This window comes from Lissotriton helveticus, chromosome 7, assembly GCF_964261635.1.
Source record: "Lissotriton helveticus chromosome 7, aLisHel1.1, whole genome shotgun sequence".
NCBI classification, from domain to species: Eukaryota; Metazoa; Chordata; class Amphibia; order Caudata; family Salamandridae; genus Lissotriton; species Lissotriton helveticus.
This window is the reverse complement of record NC_136068.1, coordinates 440,570,334-440,597,371: the sequence shown is the minus strand read 5'-3', so window position 1 is coordinate 440,597,371 and position 27,038 is coordinate 440,570,334.

The window sequence follows — 27,038 nt, the reverse complement described above, 5'->3', positions numbered from 1 at the left end:
TCCCCCAGAACGCACGTCCCCTTCTGCCACAAAATTCTATGAATAGGTTTGATCAGCAGAACAACGCATCTGACAGGACAGCTCAATACTATGTTGATGATTACTATACAGAAGATGAGTATTTGGAGGGTAATGATTGTTAGGACAGCCATAGACAAAGAGAGGGAGTTGTTTCAGTTCCAGTAGATCAGAGTGGACTTTATGTTGAAGTGATTACATCAGGTGTGTCAGAGCCTTTTCTGTTGGATACTGGTGCTACAAAGAGTTCTATTATGCACTCCAAACTCCCTGGCGCACCTTTGTCTGGCGAAATGAACGTTTCTGTAGGTTTTTCGGGCGCCCCAGTTAGAAATCCGATTTCTGACCCTTTGTCTCTTTCTGTTGGTCCTTGCGAATTCGAAGCACCCCTTATTCTGACAACAGGTTGTGGCGAAAACTTGCTAGGATTGGATTTGTTAAAAAGATTGTATGCGACTTTGTACTGTTCTCCTTCAGGAGTACAACTTACTTTAGGTAAGAAAGTGGTTTCTCCCATGTATCTGTCAAGGGACAAACTTCCAGCGGAATTGTCGTTTCTTTTAGATATTCTTTGGGCCGCTGGTCCAAATGATGTGGGTCTTTTAGAAATTCCACCATATGTTGTAACATTGAAAGCCAATGTTCAAATGCCACGAATTCCCCAATATAGGATATCTAGTGAGGGTGAAAAAGCTTTGCTAGCGATCGTTTACGAATTGATTGAAAAGGATGTGATTGAAGAAACACGAGGCAACGTTTGCAATAGTCCTGTTCTGCCTGTTTTAAAACGAACTGATCCCTCTCAGCCACCTGTGTACAGATTCGTGATTGATCTTAGAGAGGTGAATAAAATAGTTGTGCCACAATTCCCAGTTGTCCCCGACATTACCACATTATTGACTATGATTCCAGCTTCTGCCTCTTGGTTTTCAGTGATTGACCTGAAAAATGCTTTCTTCAGCATCCCGATCGCTGAGGAGAGCAGGGATATTTTTTCCTTCAGTTTAGGAGGTCGCAGCTTCCGCTTTAAACGCGCTCCCCAGGGCTACTGTGAAAGTCCATCAATATACAGTCAAGCTCTAAAAACACAGCTTGATACGATTGTTTTACCTAAAGGTGCTACTCTTGTACAATATGTGGATGATTTGCTGATTGCTGCAGACACTGAGGGAATTTGTAAAAAGGCCACGCTGTCATTGTTGCGTCATCTGTGTGATTTACATCACAAGGTGTCACTTTCCAAGCTGCAATATTGCCGACAAGAGGTGACCTACTTAGGTCACCTCTTATCGAAGGAGGGAAGGAAACTGACCCCAGAAAGAATTCAGGCAATAGCGAAATTAAGTGTGCCAAGAACACAGAGAGAAGTGCGTGCTTTCTTGGGCATTACATCGTACTGTAGACAGTGGATTCCAAATTTTTCGTTATTGGCCAAACCCTTGGTGGCATTAACGTGTAAAAATACACCCAATCCCATTCCTTGGTCTGAAGAGTGTCAGAAAAGTTTTCTCGAATTGCGCACAGCATTATGTTCGGCTCCTGTGTTAGGTACCCCCAACTACAGGAAGCCTTTCACATTGTATGTCCACGAGAAAGAGGGCTGTGCATTGTCAGTGTTGACTCAGTTGTTTGGAGGTAGGCAGCGTCCATGTGCCTATTTTTCGTCGACCTTGGATCTGGTAGCTAAAGCATTGCCAAGTTGTTTAAGAGCCACAGCAGCAGCAGCTGTTTCTATTCGACAGTCTGCTGGTCTAGTAATGAATAATACACTAGTCGTGATGGTCCCACATGCAGTAGACACGTTGTTAAATAGAACCAAGACACAGCACTTAACTAGTCATCGATTGTCCAGTTACGAATTGACACTGTTAGCGAGTCATGTGCACATAAAAAGGTGCAGTACTTTAAACCTAGCCACATTGTTGCCAATTACAGAGGAATCAGGTGTTTCAGAACAGCACAACTGTTTTCTTAGAACAGAGGAAGAGACGAAAGGGAGAGTAGATCTATCCGATACTCCTCTTGCTGAATGTGATGGTACATTATGGGTGGATGGTTCATGCTTCAAGCTCCCGAGTGGTGATACGACTGCAGCATATGCCGTCACGACTTTGCATACAATTGTTGAAGCTGCACGTGTGCCACATAGTTCAGCTCAAGCAGCAGAATTAATTGCACTCACGAGAGCATGTGTGTTGTCTAAAGGAATGAAAGTGACTATCTACACCGATAGTCAGTATGCTTTTGGAGTGGCTCACAGTTTTGGGTGATTGTGGAGAGAACGTGGGTTCCTGACTTCGCATGGAGCTAAGATTCAGCATGGTCAGTTGGTGAATGAGCTTCTTGAATCACTGACCTTGCCTCTGCAAATGGCGATTGTGAAATGTAGTGCTCACAAGAAGGTGACTGATGATGTTGGTCGTGGAAATGCATTTGCTGATGAGATCGCGAAAGAAACGGCAAAGAATGTAATGAGCCGAATGTATGTCGCAGGCCCTGCAAGATGGACTGGTGATGTTGGAATGTGTGAAGACACAATAGAGAGTGTGAAGTCCATCCAAGCTGAGGCCACCGAGAAAGAGTTGAGCACGTGAAGAGAAAGTACGGGTAGAATGGATGCAAATGGTTGCTGGATTGAATTATCAGAGCATCAGAGATGGTTGTTACCCGATGCATATGTGCTTGCAGGGGTTACAATGGCTCATGGAATGGCTCATATCAGCGTGAATGGGATTTGAGAGTTGTTGGCCCCAGTATCGCACAATTCAGGAATTCCAAAGTGTGCAGAGAATGTCGTCAAAAATTGCATGGTATGTTTGAAACACAATCCTGGTAGGGGAACCCCAACTCCAGCTGGTCATTTTGCACCTCCTACGTATCCGTTCGAGGTTTTGCAGCTAGATTTTATCCACATGGAGAGGTGCAACAACTTAAAATACGTACTCGTTGTTGTTTGTGCCTTCTCAAGATGGGTAGAAGCCTATCCCCTAAAAGACAATACTGCCTTGTCCACAGCAAAAGCCCTTGTGAAAGAGTACTTCCCCAGGTTTGGAATGGCTAGAATGGTCTGGTCTGATAATGGAAGTGAATTTGTGGGTCGTGTGATGAAGAGAGTGTGTGAAGGGCTAGGTATTCGGCAGAAGTTCCACGCTGTAAATCACCCCCAATCAGCTGGATTAGTAGAATGCTACAATGGCACTATAAAACTTAAACTGGCCAAAATCCAGGCGAGCACAGGTCTTAAATGGCCTGATGCTCTACCCTTAGCACTTTTGTCCACCAGAATGACTGTGCATTCACGAATGAAACTCAGCCCTTACGAGATCGTTTTTGGCTGGCCAGCCAACATATGGGGAGTGCCTAGACCCACAAAATTCAGTGAGCTTGAACACCCTATTTTGCTTGATTATCTGTATGAATTGACGGCTAAATTGCGTGTTTTGCATCAACAGGTTCACGACACCCTGCCTCCGGTCTCTGAGACTCCAGGACATCGGATTGACCCTGGATCCTGGGTCTTGGTCAAGAATTTTCAGAGAACGAAGAACGACCAGCCCAGGTGGACCGGACCGCACCTCGTCCTCCTTTCCACGAGATCGGCTGTTCGAGTGAAGGGGAAGGCCAACTGGATCCACGGGGTCCACTGCAAGAGAATTCCTTCACCTCTGCCTCATGACCAGTGGGTCCAGAAGGGTGTCGCTGACCCAGAACCTGATACCGTGCCACATGTCATACCTTTCAGTGATGCACGGGTAAAAAGAACTGACTCTGAACGAGAAAATGAGAACATTTCGCACGAAGCCGTGCCACCATCCAAGCGATTGAACACTACAGAGCCTGAACTCTTGTTCCAGGATCAAACAGTACCTGGAAGACAACGGTATAATTTGAGACCATGAAAAATGAACTAATAAAAACGATTTCTTCTGCGATTTTGAGACCGAAACCCATGGACTAATAAAATATTCTCTTTCCTTCCGAACCCCATTTTTTTGAAAGTGCAGCTCTCCTATCTGAGAAACTTGCTTATTTTTGTTTTTCGAACCGCCATCCGGGTTCCGCTGCTAGGGTCGCGGTTGCTTAAAGTCTTTGGGGTGCAGCTGACGACGTTAGGTCGGTAGTTCTGGTTGGTCCAAGGGAGTTGCCCTAGACTGACAGAAGCATCCCTTAGCAGAGTCAACCTCCCACCGCGGGCAGCACTTTAGAGAGGATGGAGTTTTCCGAGATGGAGAGATCTGCCAAACCAACGAACTTTAAACGCAAATTACGTAACGTGATGACAAAGAAAAGTTTTATAATATTGTGTATTTTTATGCTATTCAGTGTAATGATATTTTTAATAAGTTATGTTTTATTCTCTTTTCGTGTAACATTTGCACCCACTACATCACCCATACCTCCTCCTACTGTTTCCTCTCATTCTTTCCACCCTCTTCCTGACCATGAATCCAACAGGAGATTGGAGTTCATTAATAACTCCTTTGTTCAGCTCTTGCACCAACACCAACTTGTGATGAACACAACTAACTGTTGGGTGTGCGGTCTTATGCCTCACACAACGGATAAAGGTATCCCTTATCCGGTCCTGCCATTCAGTCACAATGGTTCTGTATGGGCATATAGAACAATGTTCATATATGCACACGAAATCTACCCCCTACGTTCTGTAACAGACAATCCTACAAAAAGTGCTCTAGTCAAGGGTATAGTAGACATGATTAAGGAAGGTATTTCTTATGAGACTATCCCGAGAGATGAGACACTAGTATACATAGGATGGAACATGACTGGATATGGAGCTACTCTGAGTGAGAAACAGCAAGCTAAGAGATCGTCCCCGATTTGGATTGTACCCCATCAGGGTAATCTGTGTCTGCAGGGTAATGGCACGAATCCCAGGGCTCAGTTAGGGAAGAGTATCTGCACTAAAACATATGTTTTTGCAGCCCAGACTTCCCCCGCGTTTTTAGCAGCTAAGGGTACTTATTTCATCTGCCATGATAGAGCCTATACATGGTTGCCCCCCGACTTTTCGGGCTCATGTTTTGTTTCATTTCTGTTGCCCCCCACCTACACAGCAGCGGCAGATTACCACAGGACAAGGATAGTTAGAGGTGTCTTGAGTACAGAAGACACTGCAGGTCAAGAATTTGGGGACTTTGCAAAGGGTTTTCTGCCGTTCTGGGGATCCATGGCTAACAGCAGAAACATAAGGCAATTAACAAGGGTAGTTGAGTCCACCGTGATTGAAACTGCTGGTGCCCTTAGTAACTTGACTGGTGAGCTCCAGTCGGATCGACTCATGACCCTTCAGAACCGGGTCGCGTTAGATGTCATACTTGCAGACCGAGGTGGGGTATGCAGATTGATCCAATCGAGTTGCTGTGTTTTCATCCCAGATAACGCTCCAACGGTGTACCAGGCCATCTCCAAACTACATAAGATTTCCGAATCTATTCATGTGGATAAAGGAGATTGGTCGTTAATGGGGTGGTTCTGGGAACTGATATCCGCCTGGGGATGGAAAATTCTGATGGTCATTGAATGGTCTTAGCCATTCTTTTCCTGTTCTGTCTATGCGTGCAGTGTGCTCCTGCAATATGTGGCCTCTGTGTCACATCATGTGTAAGGAAACCTGTATCAAGAGACGAACTAAGTACTAGAATGATGTTACAGCAACATCTCAATGACTTTAGGAATATAGATCTGGACTCAGATTAGCCAGAGGACAGATTAATTGCCTATGTAAGGGCAAAAGGAGGGTTTGTGGTTCTGAAAATTCTGGACTCGTGTAATCATTTTGGACTCGAGAACTAAAACTTCGTCGAAACATGACGAATTTGGTATCAACAGACCGAGAATGACGAGCACACCATGTACAAATATTTTCAGCATATTCGAGTGACGATTTCACCTCGAAATCGTCATTTGCGTTCTGAACCCTTGGCTTCCATTTTATATATACGGCAGCCATTTTTATGTGTTGCCCTTTACATAGGCCTTAATCCAACTGAATTCAATTCCACAAGGACACATACTCCTTAATCGACTTTCCTATGACCTGTGCAAGTTGGAACCATTGCCCCAGGCCGAACTCGTTAGGTCAGTTCCCCTCCCAGTGGCCGAACAAGATAGCATCAAGGCTCAACAAGCCATAAAACCATTTCAGCGCGCACACCTGCCGTATCTCGCTCACATCTGTCTCTACTCTTTTTGCTTCACTTACTTCATGGTGGGGAGGTGCCTGTTTTATTGGGGGTCCACCGATATCTGATGAAATGTTGGGCCTTGCCGGGTGATTTGTTGTGGGCAGCACGAAGTGAAATATGTACATGTCATCATGACTCTGCTTTTCCTTTGTAACGAAGAACTGTAAATAACATACTGCAAATTCGAAGAATGTTTGCCTGAAGCTGAATATTCTGTATAAAAAGAGAAGCCTGACTTTGTAAATTCGAGCAGTCTCCTGAGAATATACTTCCCAGTGTGTTGTACTTCTAGGACACTTGTTACCTTGGTTGCAGCCAATACAATCGATCCTTGACTTCACCTAGAAGACTCTGAGTTCCTGTGGTCTGAATCAGGAAGAACCCGAGGTCTCTGGGTGTACCCTGACACCGCTGGGTTGCCGGTTCTGTGCCGGTTCTTAAAAACCCAGTACCTCAGCACCAGTACCATTCGCACCTTACCATTGGGATATTTTTACCCGAGGAGACGGAGTACTTATACTTCGACCTATTCCAACTGGAGAACAGGAAGGGCACCACCTAGACAATGGGACAGAATGCACAATCAACCAGGTCAGCCTATACCATCTCGAGATTACCCACAGTGGGCAAATAAATTTAGTCCCCTACAGTCCCTTGATGAAAATGACTGACTACACCCAGTAGGGAATGGGCTGGAAAAGATGACCACAAGGATTGGAACCGAGCGTACTGGAAAGAGGGCTAGGGAAAGTCATGAAGTAAAGAGGACAGAAGAATCCCTAACATACAGTGGAGTGGGCGACCATGGGGTTAAGTTGCCCAAGAAGGCTGAGCACAGTCCTAATGATCAGGATCTAAAGGGAGGAAAAGTAACTAGGGCAGGGCTTGCTCTACTGTCCTGGAATATAGCGGGCCTGGGGGGGAAATTTGAAAACGAGGACTGGAGGGAGTATATCTGTGGTTCCCACATAATAGCACTTCAGGAGACGTGGGCAGTCGATTCCTCTCCCTACCTGCTAGATGGTTACAAATGCTTTTTCGTGCCAGCACAAGAAGGTAGATCGGGCAGGGCAAAGGGAGGGTTAGCCTTGTATGTTGATCTTGATTTAAATGGCACGTGGACACAACCTCCCTGGGCATCACATACTTTACAGGCAGTGGTATTCCAAGGACAAGGGTTGAGGTTGTTGATATTAAATTTCTACAACTCAGGACCTATAGATGGGAATTATGCAGTTATCCAGGAACTAGAGAGTAGATTAAATGAAGAAACCGAGCAAAGGAAAGGGGGTGCGGAACCAATTGTCCTGGTCATGGGTGACTTTAATTGTCACCTTTGCCCAAAACTCCTCCCCGTAAGCCCCGACTGGCCATCTTGCCCAATAGAAAGTGGACCACATTTTGAGCACAACAAAGAGGGAAAATTACTAATGAAGTTGTTAGACAATCATTCTCTTACGCACACAATAGACCTGGTGGTCCCGAGAAAAGATGGCACTCTCACACCAACATTCAAGGGCAGAGGTTGCTCATCTATTATAGATTTTATGATAATATCCACTTTTGCAAAATATCTGGTTAAAGAGGTGAGAACGGACTGAAGTCCCTTTAGTGACCACAATCCCCTAATTCTTGAAATCTTATATAATGGTCACTCAATAAGGAGCGATCTGGCAGACACCGAGATGCGCCCAACGGACCAGGGGAGGCGATTAAGATGGTCAAAAATCAATGCCCAGGAATTCTATAGAACCTCAATAGAAAAAGGAAAAAAACAAATACATGTCTGTTTAGAACTTACAGTAGAGGGCAGAGATGTGGTCTCAGCGTTCGAGTCCCTAACCAATGTGGTTGATGGACTATTGAAAACCAAACGTCCCACAAAAGAAACAATACAACCACGATGGTTTGATACCAATTGCTCTCGGGCACTGAGAGATCTAAAACTCTGCCTTAAGACTCTCCCGAGGGACAAGCAGAAAGTAGCCCAGTGTAGGCGTATTTACAAAACCCAGCTTAAACAGAGGAAGACCATGCTGCAAAAGGAAGTCTGGGCTGACCTGAGGAAAGCAGGGGAAACAGGGACTATACTGAATTTTGGAAAATCATCAATAGGCCCTGTTTCCAAGACAGTCGTGCCCCGGTGATTAGTACTAATATACTCCCTGAGCAGTGGGTGACTCACTTTAAGAGCCTTTACAACCACCACTGCGACACAGTTTTGGTAGAGGTTTGGGACGGGGCTCGGCCTACGGAACTAGAATTTTCATTACAAGAAATCACCGTGGCCATACAAGGTCTGACTCGAAACAAGGCACCAGGGCCCGATAGCACGCCACCAGACCTTTACCTAAGTAACATTGAACTCTGGGCGCCCATTATGACTAGGGTGTTAAATGCAGCGATAAAATCTAGGCTCCCGCGATCTTGGTCTACGGCATTGATTGTCCCTATCTTTAAGAAGGGTAGTAGGGACAACACTCAATGCTATAGACCAATATCGCTGATAGACGTGTCAGCCAAACTATTGGGTAGGGCAGTTTTAAACCGCCTTACCGCTTGGACAGAAGAGCACCACACCCTAGCAGATACCCAATATGGATTCAGATCAGGTAAATCAACCAGCGATCAATGTCTCAACCTCTACCTATTAGTTGCTAAATATACCAAAGCTAGCAACGGAACAGTTTACATTGGATTTATGGACCTGGCTGCGGCCTTTGATAACGTAAACAGAAATAAACTCTGGGCCTTGATGTGTAATTTGGGAATTGACCCTGGACTTATAAACATTTTAAAAGAATTACATTGTAACACCACTGCTAAGGTCCGCTATAGCACGGGGGGGGGAGTACCGATCCCTCCCCGTGCACTCGCGGAGTGAGGCAGGGGTGTATCCTTGCTCCCTTTTTATTCTCACTGTACATAAATGACCTAGAAAGAACATTGGTTGCTCTGGAAACTGACTGCCCCAAAGCAGGATCGCATCATATACCGGTACTGTTGTACGCAGATGACGCGGTCCTGCTTGCACGAACAGCACTGAGTTTGCAACATCTTGTGGACGGATTTGTGAAGTTCATGGACAACTTAGACCTTTCCATGAACTTGAGCAAATCCTTTATAATGGTGGCGGGAAAAAAAAAACGAAGAAATATGTATTTAAAATAGGGGCCCACGTTTTAGAAACCGTTACCACCTTCTCATACCTGGGTATGTTATTCGATGGGGAGATCAAGTTTGATTCCTCAATTGAGGAAAGGTGTAGAAAACTGGTTTCTGCAAACAGTGCTATATTAAATTTTGCACGCAGGCTGGGTCGTTGGTCACCAGAACAAGTAATGAATTTATACAGAGCGGTAAGTACCGCCAAGGCTATGTACGGGGCAGAGGTCTGGGGTTTTAGGGATGTAAGACATTTACAAGTAGAGGAAGATAAATTCCTAGGTAGGATTTTGAAGACACCACAGAGTATCCCGGCAGCAATTGCACACACTGAGCTGGGGATCCCATATATCACCGACCAGATAAAGGTGAGACCTATCTTGACTTGGCTCCGAATCTGGGTAAATCCGGAAGCGGAGCTAAGCAGGATAATAGTCAAAGACTGTTTACTAAAAGATAAGTGCCTTCAAATCCCATGGCTAAATTATGTCAAGGACACACTAGGGAGCATAGATCACCAGATACTGTTCAGGGATCCGACCTCGATTGACACCTCCTGCAAATATCGGATCAAAAAATTGTTATTAGCAAAATATGAACTGGGTAGACAAAATTCTGATTTATTAAAAACATCAGTAGTTGCACACCACTTAGCAAGTAACGGGGAGGGTATGGAACCCTATATATTTTTAATGTATAATCAGCAAGACAGATTTTTAATGTGTCGTTTTAGGCTCAATACCTAATATTTTAGCTTATCCGCCTGGTTTTACTTCAACAATTGAGCAGAAGGGTGCCTGCAGCTGCGACAATAGGTCTCCGCAGAACACCCTTCATTTTGTACTTTTATGTTCTTTTTATCGAATCCCTCGTCGCAAATTTCTTGCAGATATTTTGAAAGAGTTAAAATTTCGCCATGCCAAAACTGCATTACTTTTTCCGCAAAGAGCAACTAATATGCGCACCCTATGCTCTATTATGAGTTTTTTAAAAGTTGCAGTAAACTTAAGAAACACGAGAGGTTGAGCTATGATGTATATAATATAATTCGTTTTAAATGCATAAATTGTGTTTTTAATATTTCATGGTTCAGAAATATAATTGATGATTTTGTATAATGAATTTGTATGATGGTTTTTAATCATCGAAATAAAGTTTTACTGAACTGAACTGAGTTTATGGATGAGTTTGAGGGCCTACATGAGCCCAGTGGCTTGGATACTTCCCCTGAGTATGATCTCCCCTCTGCGAAGGCTGGGGTTGTGCAAGACATTGCTCCTTATCATGTGGTCTTAAGGAAGGCAGCTGATTTGCTTGGTCTGCAGCTTCCCTCAGCTGAGGTGAAATCTAATATCCTTACGGAGGTTCCTAATACAACTTCTTCAGCTTCTGAACCATTTTTTCCCTTTATGAGGCTTTGACGGAACCAATAATGGAGGTGTGGCAGAAGCCCTTGTCTGCTCCTGTGGTTCCTCGTTCCATCTCTAGAATGTACAGGCCTGCTCCTGGGGTTCCGGCTTTTTTGTCTTCACATCCTACACCGGAAAGTTTGGTTGTCCAGGCTTCTTGTTCGAAGCAATCTTCTGGTTCTTTCCCTACCATTCTTGGTGATAGGGATTCTAAAAAAAATGGAGCAGATGGCAAAAAGGTGTTCTCTTCTGCAAGTATGGCTCTTAAATCCACTAATGCAACCTGTCTTCTTGGAAGGTATATCCATGCTTTGATGGACTCAGTTAGTTTTGGGGGTCTCTGGTTGGCACAGGTATGCACTTGTGACAAGCAGGGATCCTCTCCTCTAGTCAGGGTAAGGGGCTCACTCCTCAGAATAACCCCAGCTCACCCTCTAGGTTGCGTGGTGCGAGCAGACAAGGCTAATCTTCAGGGCCTTTAGTTAGGTAAGCATTTATGATCACATACAGCAATATAAAGACCCACCACAAATGGACACCAGGCGTAGCTATGTAAAAATACGCTTTCTTTATATAAATATGGAAGGAGATAATTGCAGGCTTAATACAAGACCAGTATAACTTTTTTTAAATGAGGCCACAGTACTTTTGTTTTGGCAGTAGAATGCAGTTCTTAGTAAAAATGGATAAAGTGTTGCTTCTTATGCGCTTTGCGCGATTCTGGCCCGACTCCCAATGGTGATCAAGGTTACACAAAGCAGGAAGGCAAACGTTGCAGGCTTGGGGGCCTGTGGCGTACGCTCTGCCACACGCGTTATCACTAATAGTACCTCTTTGTGCGGGAGTACGGTTCGCAGGCGGTGTTCTCCACATACAGACACCCCAAGTGGCTGGCGGCTCCTCACGGGATCGGCCCTGGCTCTGGCGCCGTCTTGGTACGCGGCGGAGAGCGGGTAGACCCCACGGAGCGGGGCAGGCGATGCGGAGTGCTGGCGGGGCTCATGACTTATGAGCCGTAGCTTCAGTTCTGGTGCGGTGCGCTTCAAGGGTCAGTACGCGGCGTACTGTACTTTTTACTTGTTGCCGGTGACACGTGGGATGCGTGGAAAGGTGCAGGCGGGCCCGGGATGTGTCCGCGGCTTCCCTTGCTGGGTACGGCTCGTACAGGCCTCAGGTACGAGGCGAAGGAGCTGGACTCTGGGAGGCGGGGTGGGCGGCCAGGGGCTCACGGTGCGTTGGGTTCTCCTCACTGTGCGGCGTACGAGCCGATCCTCTCGTCGAAGCCGTTGGACGGGTGCGGACGCGGGGTCACGGAGCGGACGGTACGGCGCGTACTGGCAGGCTCTAAGTGCGGCACGGTTTCCCAGGGACAAAGCATTGGTGCAATGCGGTCCGGGCGTACGGACCGTACGGGACTCGCGCTGGGCTCTGAAGTTTACCTCTGGCGGCGGGGGCTGCGTTATGACCAGTGCGGCTTGGCAGGAAGGAGGGGGCAGGGTGCGGGCAGTCCAAGCGGGACAGGCAGACACGGCTCCATGGAGCGAAGTCACCTGTGGCGGGGCGGCCAGGCACGAGCTGCACACTTGAGGGAAATGAGGCGCAAAGCGGGTCAGAACTTCCAGCGGCACAGAAGAGGGTTCAGCCCACATTCAGGGGCTCGTCAGGAGAGGCGGCAAGAGTCCAATGATCCCGGGACTCTGGTCAGGGGGCAGGCTCCTTTCCAAGCCCTTGTAGATTGTTTTGAGCACAAGTTCCTTTTAGCAAATAAAACAAACCAGGTTTCTGTAGGTTCTTTCTCTCCTTGAGCAGCGAGGCAACCACTGCAGGCCAGTCCCCCAGGATAGGGACAGTCTTCCTCCTTCAGCTTTCCTGGTTCCTCCTCCTCGGGCGGAGATTTCTCCTTGGTTCAAAAGCAGGATCTCCTGTTTAGAAGCAGGGTTCCTACTTTTATACGCAAAATCCTTTGTTCTTGCAGGCCAGGGGGCCTGAGCCTGGTTCAGCCCAGTTTTGGAGCACTTTGTTGTGGAGACTCTTGCTGCTTCTTTCAGGGTGCAGGGCAGAGACATCAGACGCTCTGCAGGAGGTGGAGCCAGCATTGTGGTGGCAGAGCACAGCCCTATTCAGAGTCAAGGGGCACCCCTCCCACCCATTCTAGTGTAATCTCTCTATCCACCACCTGGCAGCACAGACTGTCTCCTGGAATCCCCCAGCCCTGTCATTCACAGAAACCAGACAGCAGATACACATCCTAGCAGAGGCGGGCTGAAATAGTTAGGTAAGCAAAGGCTAACTTTCTAAAAGTAGCATTTGCAAACACAGGATATTAAAATAAACTTTACTAAAAGAAGTATTTTATTATTCTGAGTTCAGGCATACTAAACTTGACTTTCTACCATGCTCTCTGAGTCTGTTAGGTTTATAGAGTGTAATAATTCCAGCAGCCCATTCTGGCCTATGGAGAGCAGGTAGCCTTACAATAGTGAAAAACGAAAATGGCTGTAATTCACTATTAGGACATGCCACACACATCAGGGCTTGTCCTACCTTATGCTTACAATGCACCCTGCCCTTGGGCCTACCATAGGGGTGACTAATATGAAGTTAAGGGAAGGTTTAGGGACTGGCAAGGAGGTGAACTTGCGCATTCAGCATGACGGTACCAGACTGCACGCAGGTTCTGCAATGACAGACCTTAGATATATTTTAAAAGGCTGCTTCTGGGGGTGGCACAACCAGTGCTGCAGGCCCACTAGCTGCATTTGTATCTACAAGCCCTGGCACTCCTGGTGCACTGTACTAGGGACTGATAGTCAACCGAATAAGCCAATCTAGGAATCCAATCACATATACACTTTTCATAGGGAGCACTTGCACTGTGGCACTGATTGGCAGTGGCACAGTGCCCTGAGCAGCTAACACCAGGAAAACATGTAAGGCACATCAGCAAAAAATGGAAGGGAGACTCACGCCAAGGTGCCAGGTCTAACTGTCAGGCCCTGAAGTCCATTTGCGCCTACCGAACACTGCACTACAGAACCCAGAATTCCAAGCGGTGTTGGGAGCTGGAATTTTATAATACATCCTGTCCCACAGGAAGTGATGTACGTAATTTTGACCGGCTCCTTGGAGGTTGGAGTGTGCAGAAGCAGCTTGTTTGGCTGTACCGAGCTTTCTGAGCCTTTGATGTTGAAGAGGCTTTTTTCATTTTTGGGCGTCTGTAGACGCGGAAGCACTCTGCTTGGTATTCTCCTCCGCCCCGGATCCCGCAGTGAAGTCTGAAGTTAAGACGCGATCCTTTGGGAAGAGAGAGAAGGAACTGTGGCTTGTTTGCGTGTGCGGCGGCACACGAAAGTCGGGCGGTGCGCGGAAGAGCATCCGTCTTCCAAAGACTTGCTGTTAAGCGGACACGAGATAAGCAGCTGCCGCTTTTCCACTAAAGTCTAGGGATTTGTTCTGGGGTTTCCCTTGCAGGATTTTCCATGCCTGCGGAGTGAGAAGGGAACCTCGGGCATTTTGAACCAAGGATTCTTCATTCCAGGGATCCTCTACCAAGTAGGTACTTTTCAGTTTCATGACAAAAGAAGGGCTGGAAATCGGACCGTTTATTTGACTGCCAAGTCATGCTAGTCATGCTGGATATCTAAGCTTTGGATTAACCTCATCTGTGCTGCTGAACAGAGTGACTATTTCGTGACCTTGAACTTTATTTGCATTGGAACTATTTTTCTTGTTCACGTTTTGTTTTGTTTTTTGGCCATTCGTTTATTTTGCATTTCCTGAGTGCAAGGAAGGGGGTACGTAAGAGGACCTTGGGTGACTGGTGGTGTTTTGAGTCTCTTCGGGGCACGGATGTAACGGAATTGGTGACATATGTGTTTTGCTACCACAGGTGCCTGTTCTGGTAATTCCATGAAAAGGGAGACAGCTGTTTGCAGTGACGTATCCCTGAAGAGCGTGGAATTCGAATACCTTATCCCCCTACAAACAGTCTAGGTTGGTAGATTCCACTAGCGAGAAATTACGAGTGTAGTTAGACTGTTTATGCATGGTGCTTACTTGTTCTTTTGTTTTGCAGGTTTCCCTCTTCCCTCACTGCACCTTCCCTAACCCTTTTTCCCTCGCCTGATCGCCTCAGTATTCTGGATTTCATATCTTCAGAACTGGGGATATCGGGAGGTGGACCCCATTGAGCAACGCACAGATCCTGAGGAGTTCATTGAGTTTTGACACTAACAGACTCAGTCAATGCAGCTAGCTCCGAAGTTGCCTGAGGAGGATCGGAATCATTCTTGGAGGTCCTTTCTGATTCTCAGGCTGCTGCCCGTCAGGTGATTCAATCGGGTCTGGACACTGCTGACTCTGTGGCTCGTGTGATGGGGTCTTCTGTGGTGCAAGGAGACAGGCCTGGCTTTGGTCGTCTGGTTTCTCACCTGATGTTCAGGCGACTTTGCTGGATTTGCCCTTTTATGGATCAAAACTCTTTGGTTCAAAGGCGGACTCATCCTTGGAGCGTTTTAAAGACAGCAGGCCTACCTCAAGGTCTCTGGGCCTCCAGGTGCAGAGTATACGGCTACAAGCGGTATTGTGGTTTTGGGAGATCTGCTTCCTTTCGTGGCTGACAGCAGTCTCAACAGAGCCAGCAACAGCAGAATCCCCTATACAAGTCGTAAAGCAAAAAGCGAAAAGCGAAAGCGAGAAGCGAATAGCGAAAGCGAAAAGCGAAAGTGAGAAGCAAAAAGCAAAAAGCAAAAGCAAAAAGCGAAAGCGAGAAGCGAAAAGCGAAAGGCAAAAAGCGAAAAGCGGAAAGTGAAAGAGAGAAGCGAGAAGCGAAAAGCGAAAAGCGAAAAACCAAAGTGAAAAGCGAAAAGCAAAAAGCGAAAGAGAGAGCGAGAAGCGAAAACGAAAAGAGAAAACGAAAAGAGAAAAGCGAAAACGAAAAGTGAAAGCGAGAAGCGAAAAGGGAAAGCGAAAAGCAAAAAGCAAAAACAAAAAGCAAAAGCGAAAAGACGAAAGCGAAAACGAAAAATGAAAAGCAAAAACAAAAAGCAAAAGTGAGAAGCGAAAAGCGAAAAGCGAAAAGCGAAAAGCGAAAAGCGAGAAGCGAAAAGCGAGAAGCGAAAAGTGAAAAGCGAAAAGCGAAAGTGAAAAGCGAAAAGCGAAAGCGAAACGCGAAAATAGAAAGCAAAAATCGAAAACGAAAAGCGAAAACGAAAAGCGAAAGTGAGCAGCGAAAAGTGAAAACGAAAAGTGAAAGCGAGAAGCAAAAAGCGAAAAGTGAAAACCGAATACGAAAAACGAAAAGCGAAAACGAAAAGCGAAAGTGAGAAGCGAAAAGCGAAACGTGAAAAGCAAAAAGCGAAAGCGAGAAGCAAATAGCGAAAGCGAAAAGCGAAAAGCAAAAGCAATTAGCAAAAAGCGAAAAGCAAAAGCAAAAAGCGAAAGCGAGAAGCGAAAAGCGAAAGGCAAAAAGCAAAAAGCGAAAAGCGAAAGAGAGAAGCGAGAAGCGAAAAGCGAAAAACCAAAGTGAAAAGCGAAAAGCAAAAAGCAAAAGCGAGAAGCGAGAAGCGAAAAGCGAAAACGAAAAGAGAAAACGGAAAGAGAAAAGCGAAAAGAGAAAAGCGAAAACAAAAAGTGGAAGCGAAAAGCGAAAGCGAAAAAAGAAAACAAAAAGCGAAAGCGAAAAGCCGAAAGCGACAATGAAAAATGAAAGAGATGAAGAGATGCATCTCTGCTATGGAATGCGGGCCAGACGTCTCCTGTTAACTTTACGTCTCTGCTCAGTGTGGATGCCTCAATTCGAATGGAGGCATCCATGCTGTGTTTTGTAGACCTCTGTAGTCTACACAAAACCTCATCTCTCTCTTATCACCCTGGGTGTGAGGTTTTGGCACTAGGACTACTGTACTAGCCCAAGGGATATCTGAAGGTTGAATCACTCCCAGTTCCAACATCTTCTGGACTTCTGTCCTGATACAGTCCCTGACATGATCAGGTTGCCTGTAAATCTTATTTTTAACAGGCAGACTGTCCCCAGTGTCTACTTCATGAGTGCACCAGGTGGTCTCACTTGGGGTCAGTGAAAACATATGTATGCCTGCAGAACCTGTCTGCACTAACTCTGCTGCTAATCAGTGAGGCTGCCTGCCAAGGCTACACCATCAACTGACCCATCATCAGGGTTCTGAGAGAGCAGGTCTGGGAGAGGGTCACTCTCTTCCTCCTGTCCTTCATCAGTAGCCATGAGCAAGCCCATGTTTGCCCTGTCCACATATGGGTTCAGTCTGTTAAATTTAAGCACCCTATGGGGCTCCTGGGAGTTCTAAGATCTACCAAATAGGTAACCTCTCCCTTATGTTCAACAATAGTGTGGGGCCCACTCCATTTGTCTTGGAGAACTGCTGGGGCCACATGCTCCAACACCCACACTTTCTGTCCTGGCTGATAAACAACCAGTACAGACTTTTGGTCATGCCAAGCCTTTGGCAATTCCTGGCTAGCCTCAAGGTTTTTGGATGCCTTGTTCATGTACTCAGCCATCCGGGAGCGGAGACCAAGTACATAGTCGACAATGTCTTGCTTTGGAAGTTTGAGAGGTAACTCCCATGCTTCCTTCACCAGACAAAGGGGTCCTCTTACAGGATGCCCAAACAGAAGTTCAAAAGGGCTGTAGCCAACCCCCTTCTGTGGGACCTCTCTGTAGGCAAATAAAAGGCAGGGCAGTAGGATATCCCATCTCCGCCTGAGCTTTTCAGGGAAATCCTTACTCATGCCCTTTAAGGTCTTGTTACTTCTTTCAACCAGACCATTGCACTGTGGATGATAGGGTGTGGTGAACTTATAGTTCACTCCACACTCCTTCCACATTGCCGTCAAGTAACTAGACATAAAGTTTGCACCTCGGTCTGATACAACCTCCTTAGGGAATTCCACTCTTGAGAAAACTCACAAGAGGGCTCTTGCCACAACAGGTACTGTAGTGGTCCTAAGTGGTATAGCCTCTGGGTACCTGGTGGCATGATCTACTACCACCAGGATAAACCTGTGCCCAGAGCCTGTTTGGGGATCCATTGGTCCAACAATATCAATCCCCACTCTTTCAGAGGAAATCCCCACCACAGGTAGTGGTGTATAAGGGGGGCCTTTGTAGTGCCCCCTGCTTTGCCACTGGCTTGGCCAGTCACCCAGGAGCGACAACACTCCTTTGTGTCTTCTGACATGTGGGGCCAGTGAAAGTGAGGGACAAGTCTGTCCCAAGTCTTGTTCTGGCCAAGAAGACCTGCAAGGGGAATGTCGTGGGCTAGTGTCAAAAGGAAGCCCCTGAATGCCAAAGGTATGACCAACCTCCTGGAAGCACCAGGCTTGGGGTCTCTAGCCTCTGAATACAGGAGCCCCTCATCCCAATAAACCTTATGGGTTCCACTAGCATTCCCTGCAGCCCCAGCAGCAGCTTGCTGTCTGAGGGGTTCAAGAAAAGGGCAGTCCAACTGCACCTGCCTCAGATCTGCCCTTGAAGGTCCCCCTGTCCCAAGAAACTCAACCTGATCAGGTTCAAGCTCTTCTAGGACAGTTCCTTCTTCAGGCCCAAAATCAGCTTCTTCAGAAGGCTGATCCTAATCCTGAGGCAGGGGGGAAGGCACAGCTCCTTTTCCTGGTTGGCAACTTGTCCATTATTCCAGAATCCAGTGCCTGTTCAGTGTTGCAATTTTTGACCTGTGACCTAGTCACTGCAAGAACATGTGCTGAGATACCTAACATTTCTGCATGTGTTATAAACTCCACTTCAGACCAGGCTGAAGTATCTAGGTAATTGCCAAGCAAACATACTACAGGGAGGTCTGAACTAACAACAACCTTCTTAAGGCCAGTTACCCCCCCCCCCCCCAGGAGAAATTAACAACTGCCATACGATGTGTGGTAGTGACATTGCTAGCATTGGTCACTTGGTAGGTTTCACCAAGTATGATCTGTCCAGGGTCCACAAAGTCAAGTATTACCATTGTGACACTGGTATCTGTGTCCCTGTAGGTCTGAGCCTTTTTCTCATTGACTAAAGGAGTTTGTCTGTACTTGATCAGGTGACTGGGGCTTACAGAGGAGGACATATCCATGCCTCCATCACAGATCAAAACAGCTTGAGTTGGTACTCTGACTAGGCCAGAGTCCATCTCAGTTCCCAGGGTTAACCCCACTACACTCTTCTGTTGAGAACCACCACTTGGAGCTGAACTAGGGGGAATGGTGGATGGAGCTGTCTCCTTTTTGGTACAATCACTGGTCTAGTGACTATTAACTTTACAAATCTTGCACCAGGGTTTCCTTGCACCTTCTTTCTTTTTGGATTGTTGGGGACCTCCACCATTAGAAACTTTTTGGGGACCTTGAGAAGACTTCTAGTCTTTTGCTTTCTCCCCACCCTTTTGGTCTGGCTTCTTCTGGTCAACACCTTGGTTCTGTACCTTCTGCTTCACCCTGGTTCTGACACATTTGTCTGCCCTCTTACCCAATTCTTGTGGAGAGGTCAGATCAGAGTCAACCAGGTGCTGATGCAATAACTGGTTCTGACAATTATTAAGAATTTATTCTCTCATTATAAGGTTATACAATCCTGTATAGTCACTTACTTTACTGCCCAGTAACCAGCCTTCCAGAGCCTTAGTATCACAATCTAAAAAGTCTGTCCAGTCCTGAGTCTGAACAGCAACCTATACTGCTCAGTGGTTAGGCCAAACCCATCTATTAGAGCACTCCTCAGGACATTGTAATTGTCAACATCCTTCTCTCTAACAGTGAGGAGCTTGTCTGCAAAGGAGAGCCACAAGATTGCTGCTCACAGCTTAGGGGGGACCTGCTGTACTTTGCAGCCCTTTCCAGAGCAGTTATCCATTTGTGGATGTCATCCCCACTCTGGTAGGGAGGGACAATCCTGCTTAAATTTTTATGGTCATAAGACCTATCCCTACCACTAGGGATTTTGCTGCCACCAGAGGGCTCTAGCCCTGCTAATTATCTCTCTCTTTCAAGAGCTAGGGTCTCTTTCTCAAGGGCAATTTCTTGCCTCCTGATCCTAAGCTTGACTTTTCTCATTCTATCTACATGTTCCTTTCTCTAAGGGGATGTTCTCCTCCTGTGAGATAAGGCAGTGGAGCCTATTGATGAACCAGAATGATGAGATTCCCCTGAGAGAGATCTCTGTCTTCTAGGTCCACCAGTAGGCCTACCTGAGGGAATGAAGAAAGGCCCACTGTGGCCATCGCCATCTCCAGGGAGTCCTGTGTCTTCCAAATGGGTTTCAGGAAGAACCTCATTCTGGTCTTCATCCCCTTCAACTTCAGAGTCCTGGTGGGGGGCCCCACTAGGATCCTCTTCTGATGATGGATGGCCCCCATACCTATTACCTTGAGTATCTGGATCTGATGTTTTTGCTAAGTCATCTGCCACTAATATATCTACTAGATGCTGGCTGGTGGGACTCTGTCCTTGCTTTAATTTTCCTATGGCACACAATCCTATCAATTCTTGGAAAGTGAATGTGTCATATTTAGATGTCTGCCTCTGGCTGACATCTGGCAGAGAGGCATTAGCTCCTGCCCTTAAAGCCATGACTAGTGAGGTGTGGTGTGTGCACCTACCTACACTACTTTTTTCCTACTAGAACCTCTCTAGAAGTTGTAGTCAGGGTGTGCTAAGCCCTTACCACCTACAACTGCTCAGTTAAGTAGATTTTATGTATTATAGGTCTTGACTTATATGTACCTACAGGTACCTTAATATGATTTTTCAAATGATATTCTCAAGATTATTTGGTAAAACAAGTGCAAGCTCTTATCCCATCCGCTGCACACCAATGTAAGAAGTTGGCCTGGTATATGATGTCCACTATTCCAGTGGGCACCTTGCACCAGTCCAATCGACCCTTTTTGATGGTAGATTATAAAGTCAAACTTATAGAAAGCTATCCTAGTGGTAGCTGTGGAGAGCAGAAACAACAAAAAAGGGGACTACCGGTCAATGATTTTGTACATTGTATTGTTGTTTTCTGGGACCATTGTTCCTACGTACTGTCCTTTACCCAGGTCCCAGAGACTAGTCATGGGTTTACCCTTCTTAGGAACTGACTTGTTTAAGATGTCACCTGAGCTCTGGGCCCAGATTCCAACCTGTATGTTTAACTTGGTAGTACGTAGAGGTCTCCCACATTCTTGGTCCCAGTCCATCATAATCCCAGTACACAAAAAAGGCTTCACAGAACAGCTGAGCTCATCTATCTGATTGATTTGGTAGTCAGAGGTGATGGACAGAGTGATTTTGGAGAAGGCAATGCTATGAGCAGGCGACAGCTCTATTTTTTCAGATCTACAGTTTGGGTTTCTCCAGGGTTTAGGGACATGTCATGTGACCAATGCCTACGCCTTTTTCTATTAATCCACAAGTATACTGAGACAAAACTGGGGTCACTGTTTTTTGCATTTATGGATCTGCCCTCTGCCTTTGACAGATTAAAGGATCCAAGTTATGGGCCATCTTGCTGGACATGGGAATGGACATAGATATTGTTTATTTCCTCAGCGAGCAGGACAGGGATATGATAGCAGCTGTCCAATATCTCAGATGGACCTTGTACTAGTTCCTTCCCCACAAAGAGTGGGGTAAGACATGGATGTATATAGGCCCATTTTGTGTTCACCTGGTATGTGAATGCCTTGTGGGCCAGGCTGTTAGGCAGGCAGGTGGATTTCTTCAAGCATGTGCCTATCAGATAATTGTGCTGTTTTGCTAGCTTGAACTGCCCTGGGCTTTCAGACGCTGCTTGATGGTTTTGTCACGTATATGTACAGCCTCACCTCTCTACCAATTATAGTAAGTCTCAGGTGATTGTTGTGGGCCCTAGGGGACGAAGTCAAGATCCTTTCGTGTTCAGGATCACACCTGACTTGGGCTCAGACTTACACATACTTAGGTTTGTTTTTTGATAAACAATTCACTGAGCCAATTTGATAAGATCTAAAAGATTATCCCTGACCCATTCTATAGGGGAGTTTTTCTCCTTCTCCCCCAGAATAGGTAGCAACCCTCTGGATGCTTTGATTACAATTTACCAGGCTTAAGCAGTCTCTGAAGCCACATTTGGCAGGGACATCTGGGGATATATATGTAGGAGAGTAGGGTCTGCTTTCCTATGGTCACCCCATTTTTTGCTTCACTGGTTTTCGACTTAATGTGGCTGTGGGCCTGCTAATCAGACCCACAGCCCTGCTATTCTCTCTCTAAATTCACAACATGTACCTTAGGTACATCACCAATTCGGATTGGGTCACCTTATGAGACCCTTTACAGTGTACTATAGGTACCCAGGGCATAGGTGCATCCAAGGCCTACCAGGGGCTGCAGCATATCTTTTGCCACCCCTGGCTGGCCATCCAAACTGACACAACTGGCTGATTACTCAGCTGGGGCAAGGTCGTGTAATCACCCCTTGCTTAGATATAGTATTCCTATGTCTAAACCTATATCTGGACATATTTGCACCTATAAGTCACTCCTATGGCAGGCCTTAACAATCCTGATGGCAGAGTGCTTGGTTTTATGTGAGATGGTGCTCTAGCATGAGCTGAGCCTGTCTGCAGCTTTCGGAACCATGTCCTTATAGCTGTTCTAGGATAATGCCATACCATGTACTCTTAAGTGCATTATGCACCTCGCGGTCAGATGCTAACTTTGGTTTGGCTTTATCAAAACATGTCGTGTAAGGTGTCATACGCTTTGGAATACTACCCCTCGCCAATTCTGGCGACGGGGGTAGCATTCCACCCTTCTAGAGGGAGAAGACATGTTACTTCTATTAATCCCGGTTAAAGTTAACCAGAGCCTCAGCATGACAAAATGGATGCTGCTGCCACAGACACAAGTCTGACCTCCTGCTGCTGGGAGCCCTTCCAGCGAGGGAGGTTGGACAATAGGTTTCCGGTCACAGGGAGGTGCTAGCACCATCCCAGACAGGAGACAGTGGATTGGGGCTGGGAGGGCTGAATTAAAACTAGACACTGCCTGGGGCACACAAGGTGTCCCATGCATAGGCCAGTTCAAACAGGTGCTGGGGCACTCCAGCCCCAGCTCTGGTGCAAAACTGGACAAAGGGAAAGGGGTGTAACCACCCCCTTCCTGGGTCCCACCCATAGGAGGTACCTAGCAGGTAATCCAGCCTCTTGATTTGGAATAAAGGTAGGAGCTGTGTCCTTAGACTTTAGATAATCCTGACTGAAACTCTGATATGAAACTCTGGACCCTTCGAGATCCTACTCGACGTAGAAGACTGAAGAATCTCCCTTGTGGTCAAGGAGTGACCACCCTGTGCAAGCAGGCACCATCAAGCGCTCAACGGTTTGCTTTATCGTTGCTCCTGCCGGAGCTCAAACAACAGAGCCTGACAAGAACCAGACTTCCAGACACCCTTCTTGACATGGAGGTAGTGGACCGCATCGAGAGTGACCATAACCCCATCTCCGCGGCGTTTAATTTGGGTTTAAATATGGTGGATGAAACGTCTAGGGGTCCCATTAAGTCGAACCTAGTTCTAGCTAATGATGAGCGACGCTTAAAGTGGTGCCAGGTGGTAAAACATCAGGATATCATTACAGAAATTGAGGAGGGTTTGGAAGGTGTCCTGGCGACTATGGAGGTTGAACCTAATGATGGGCTCCCGTATAGAGCTTTTATGGAGGCCCATGATATCTATTTTAGTAGTCTGAAAAGCTACTTCTGTAAGACTCGTAAAGGAAAAAGTGTTTAAATTCGTAGAGCAGAGGGTTGGTATGATGGCTCCTGTCGTAAAGCTAGGGGGGAGCTATCTAAAGCATTAAAATCAAAGGACCCAAGTGAAGTAAAGGTGGCTAGAGCAAACTATAGGCACAAACAGTTTATTGCTAAAAACGCATGGGAAGAGTCTAGTTGGCAGGACCTTAAAGAAGCTTGTAAAGCTAAAAACACAAAAGCTTTTTGGGACTTTTTTAAATGGGGTAGGGATGGACAACACGAGACACCCCAAAATAAAGTAGCCCAAAGTGCATGGGTTGAGTACTTTAAACCACAATACGCCGCTAATGAAGTAGGATGTACAGAGGGAACACGGGTCCACGTTTTCTACAATGAAGTAGTATTCACAGTAGGAGATGTGGACAGAGCGTTAGATCTGGTGACCATGGGCCGCGCACCTGGAATGGATTGTGTCCCCGCCGACTTGTTTTTATACAATAAGGGAAGGTGGCGGTTGTATATCATGCATTTGGCAAATGCCATCGCCCAGGGGATGGAAGTCCCACTTTCATGGAAATGCGCGGAAATAGTTCCGGTGTTTAAAAAAGGGGACAAGTCGTTAGCAGGCAATTACAGGCCCATCAGCCTGATCGACTCCGTCCAAAAAATCATGGGACGGCTGGTTTTGGGAAAAATCCAGACGTGGATGGATGATAATAACATCTTGAGTCGCCTCCAGGCTGGGTTTAGACCCAAGACCAGCACTATAGCCCAGGTCTTCCGATTTATTATTTTATTTTGGCGCACTGTGGTTTTGAACAAAGGTACCCTTTATGCCGTCTTTGTAGATTTAAGGGCAGCTTTTGACTTGGTGCCCCGCAACAAATTGTGGCAAGTGCTGGAGGAATTAGGGATGCCCCCTGAGCTGTTGTGTTTGGTCGTCCGGTTACATGAGGGTACGTTTGCTCAGGTACGGTGGGGGGGCCAGGGAGATGTTACGGAACCCTTCCCTGTTGGACGAGGGGTGAGGCAGGGCTGCGTCTTGGCGCCTATCCTGTTCTCTCTCTTTGTGAACGGGGTAGCGAGTTTTCTCTCCCTGGTCCCGACCGATGCCCCTGTGATGTGCAGTGAGCGAGTCCCGATCCTCATGTTCGCGGACGACACCTTATTAATTTCAAAAACTCCCAGTGGCCTACAGCGTGCTCTTAAGCGCTTTGAGGGCTTTTGCCTAGAACGGGGTTTGGAAATAAATATAGCCAAAACCAAGTATATGGTCCTTACTAACCGTAAATCTACTAGGTGTATCAAACCCTACAGAGGGAGGATATACATGAACAATTCCCCGCTTGAACAGGTTGAAGCTTTTACCTACCTGGGGGTCACCCTTCAGAAAGATCTGGGTTGGACTAGCCAACTAGAACTAGCAGTCCTTAAGCATCGCCAGCAGGCAGGTATCCTTCTTAAAAGGTTTAAATCTTCTGAATCAAAACCCATTAGCCCCCTGCTAGAAATATATGGGATGAAGGTACTTAGTTCGGCCCTTTACGGAGCTGAACTATGGTGTTTTGAAAAATTGGGGAGCCTGACACAAGCAGAAAACGAATTCCTAAGAAAAGCGACTAGTGTCCCAATAAGTACCCCGTTGTTACCTTTAATGTGGGATCTAGGGAAAAAATCTGTCCAAGATCTTGCTTTCCTGCGCCCGCTTCTGTATTGGCGCAGGATATGGACCACAGAAGAGCTTCAGCACTATGCAGAGGGCCTAAATGGAATAATAGCTAAAGATTCCTCCCAAAAAATACATTGGCTAAAGGCCATAAAGTCTCTGCTAATTAGCCTGGGGATGAGGGAACTTTGGGATGACCCGATAAATGCGTTTTTTCCCTCTAAAAAAGATTTGAAGATAAAATATTGGGAGATGGTTACATTAAATGCAAGAACGAAGGGCCTCTCCCTGCACCTTACAGGTCGCTTCCTGGAATTCAAGGGATACCCTAAGCTGGAATCGTATTGGGATGCCATCGAAAAGCAGCTGGACCGTAAACTCTACTTTCAAACTAGAGTAGGCTCCCTTCCAACAAGGTCATTCACAGCTAATTGGGTAGGCGAAAATCATCATGATAAATGCCCTAGGTGTAGAGAAGAACAAGAGACGATAAGTCACCTCCTTTTTTTCTGTCCCCTCTATGTGGCCCCTAGAAAGATGTGGATTAAACCAATATGTAAATTAATAGGTATCCGCAGACATGAGGAGGCGCAACGAATCTTGTGTACAGACCCCAATCCCCCAATTGCCATAGCAGTGGCAACATTTTTTAAATGGGCATGGATAATCCGGGCAAGAGCTCTATCAAATTAGATTGAGAATACCATCTAAACTGTTTATTTGCATTGTAAACGCCGGGATGTAGCTGGGACATGAGCCTTGCAATATAGCATCTGACTCACATAACTGATGAGTTTTATAAATTTTAAGGATGTGTTTTTAGCTACGTGATATTCGGCAACTGTCCCTTGGTGTTTAATTCCTTTTTAAATATATTTATTGTATAATCTTTTTAATAATATTTTTTAATCATTGGAAAATGTGATTTTATGTTTCACTTTTATGACTTAATTGTCGAATAAAGTTTATTTGATTTGATTTATACAACCTATGTTGTTGCATGTTTTCTGACCGTACCATTGAGGTTGTGAAAGACGCTTGATACAGTTTAATGGCTGGCCTGATCCATTCTGCATTATTCACTTTATTATTGTTTGATATTTTTTATGAACATCTTGTGCCTTTTGGGCTAGTTGGCTCTGAATGTAATTCCCTTTATTGTGATTTGTTTATTTCATGTTAGCATTTTGGGGCTTTTGGGGCATGTTGGCCAGAATTGTCTAGATGCCTTATATATTTGCTTAAGTGTATTCCGTCTTGTTATTGATTTTATCTGAATAATGCTGATGCATTCAGTTTTTATTGACCAATTGATGTATGTAATGATGTTATGGTCTAATTCAGACCAAATAAAGTTATTTGAATTTAAACAAATTCTAACATCTACGGGCAATATAAAATAAAGACATAAACTATTCCACTGCAAGAAATTACCATTAATGGCAACAAGGAAATGCAGACTCACAACAAAATTTTAGAACAGGCCTAGATGCATCATACACTACAGAGGTAATAAAGAGGAAAAACTGATGTCTGGAATCTAGATATACATTGACACTGGAACAAAAGGCACCAGTATACTTCGTTTGGAAGAGAAACGTTTATCCATTTCTCATAAATACCAAAAATTACACAGTGATATTCTGATCACTCGGAGATATGTGAAGTAAATACTGAACCAGCTAATACAAATAACCTACAAAGGGGTGAATACGATTTGGAATATTGGATGCTAGCTGAGAGATGAAACTAAAATTCTGTAAATTACCTACTATTTGTTCCCCATGATTTAAAGAAAATATCAGATCCATAAAAAAACCT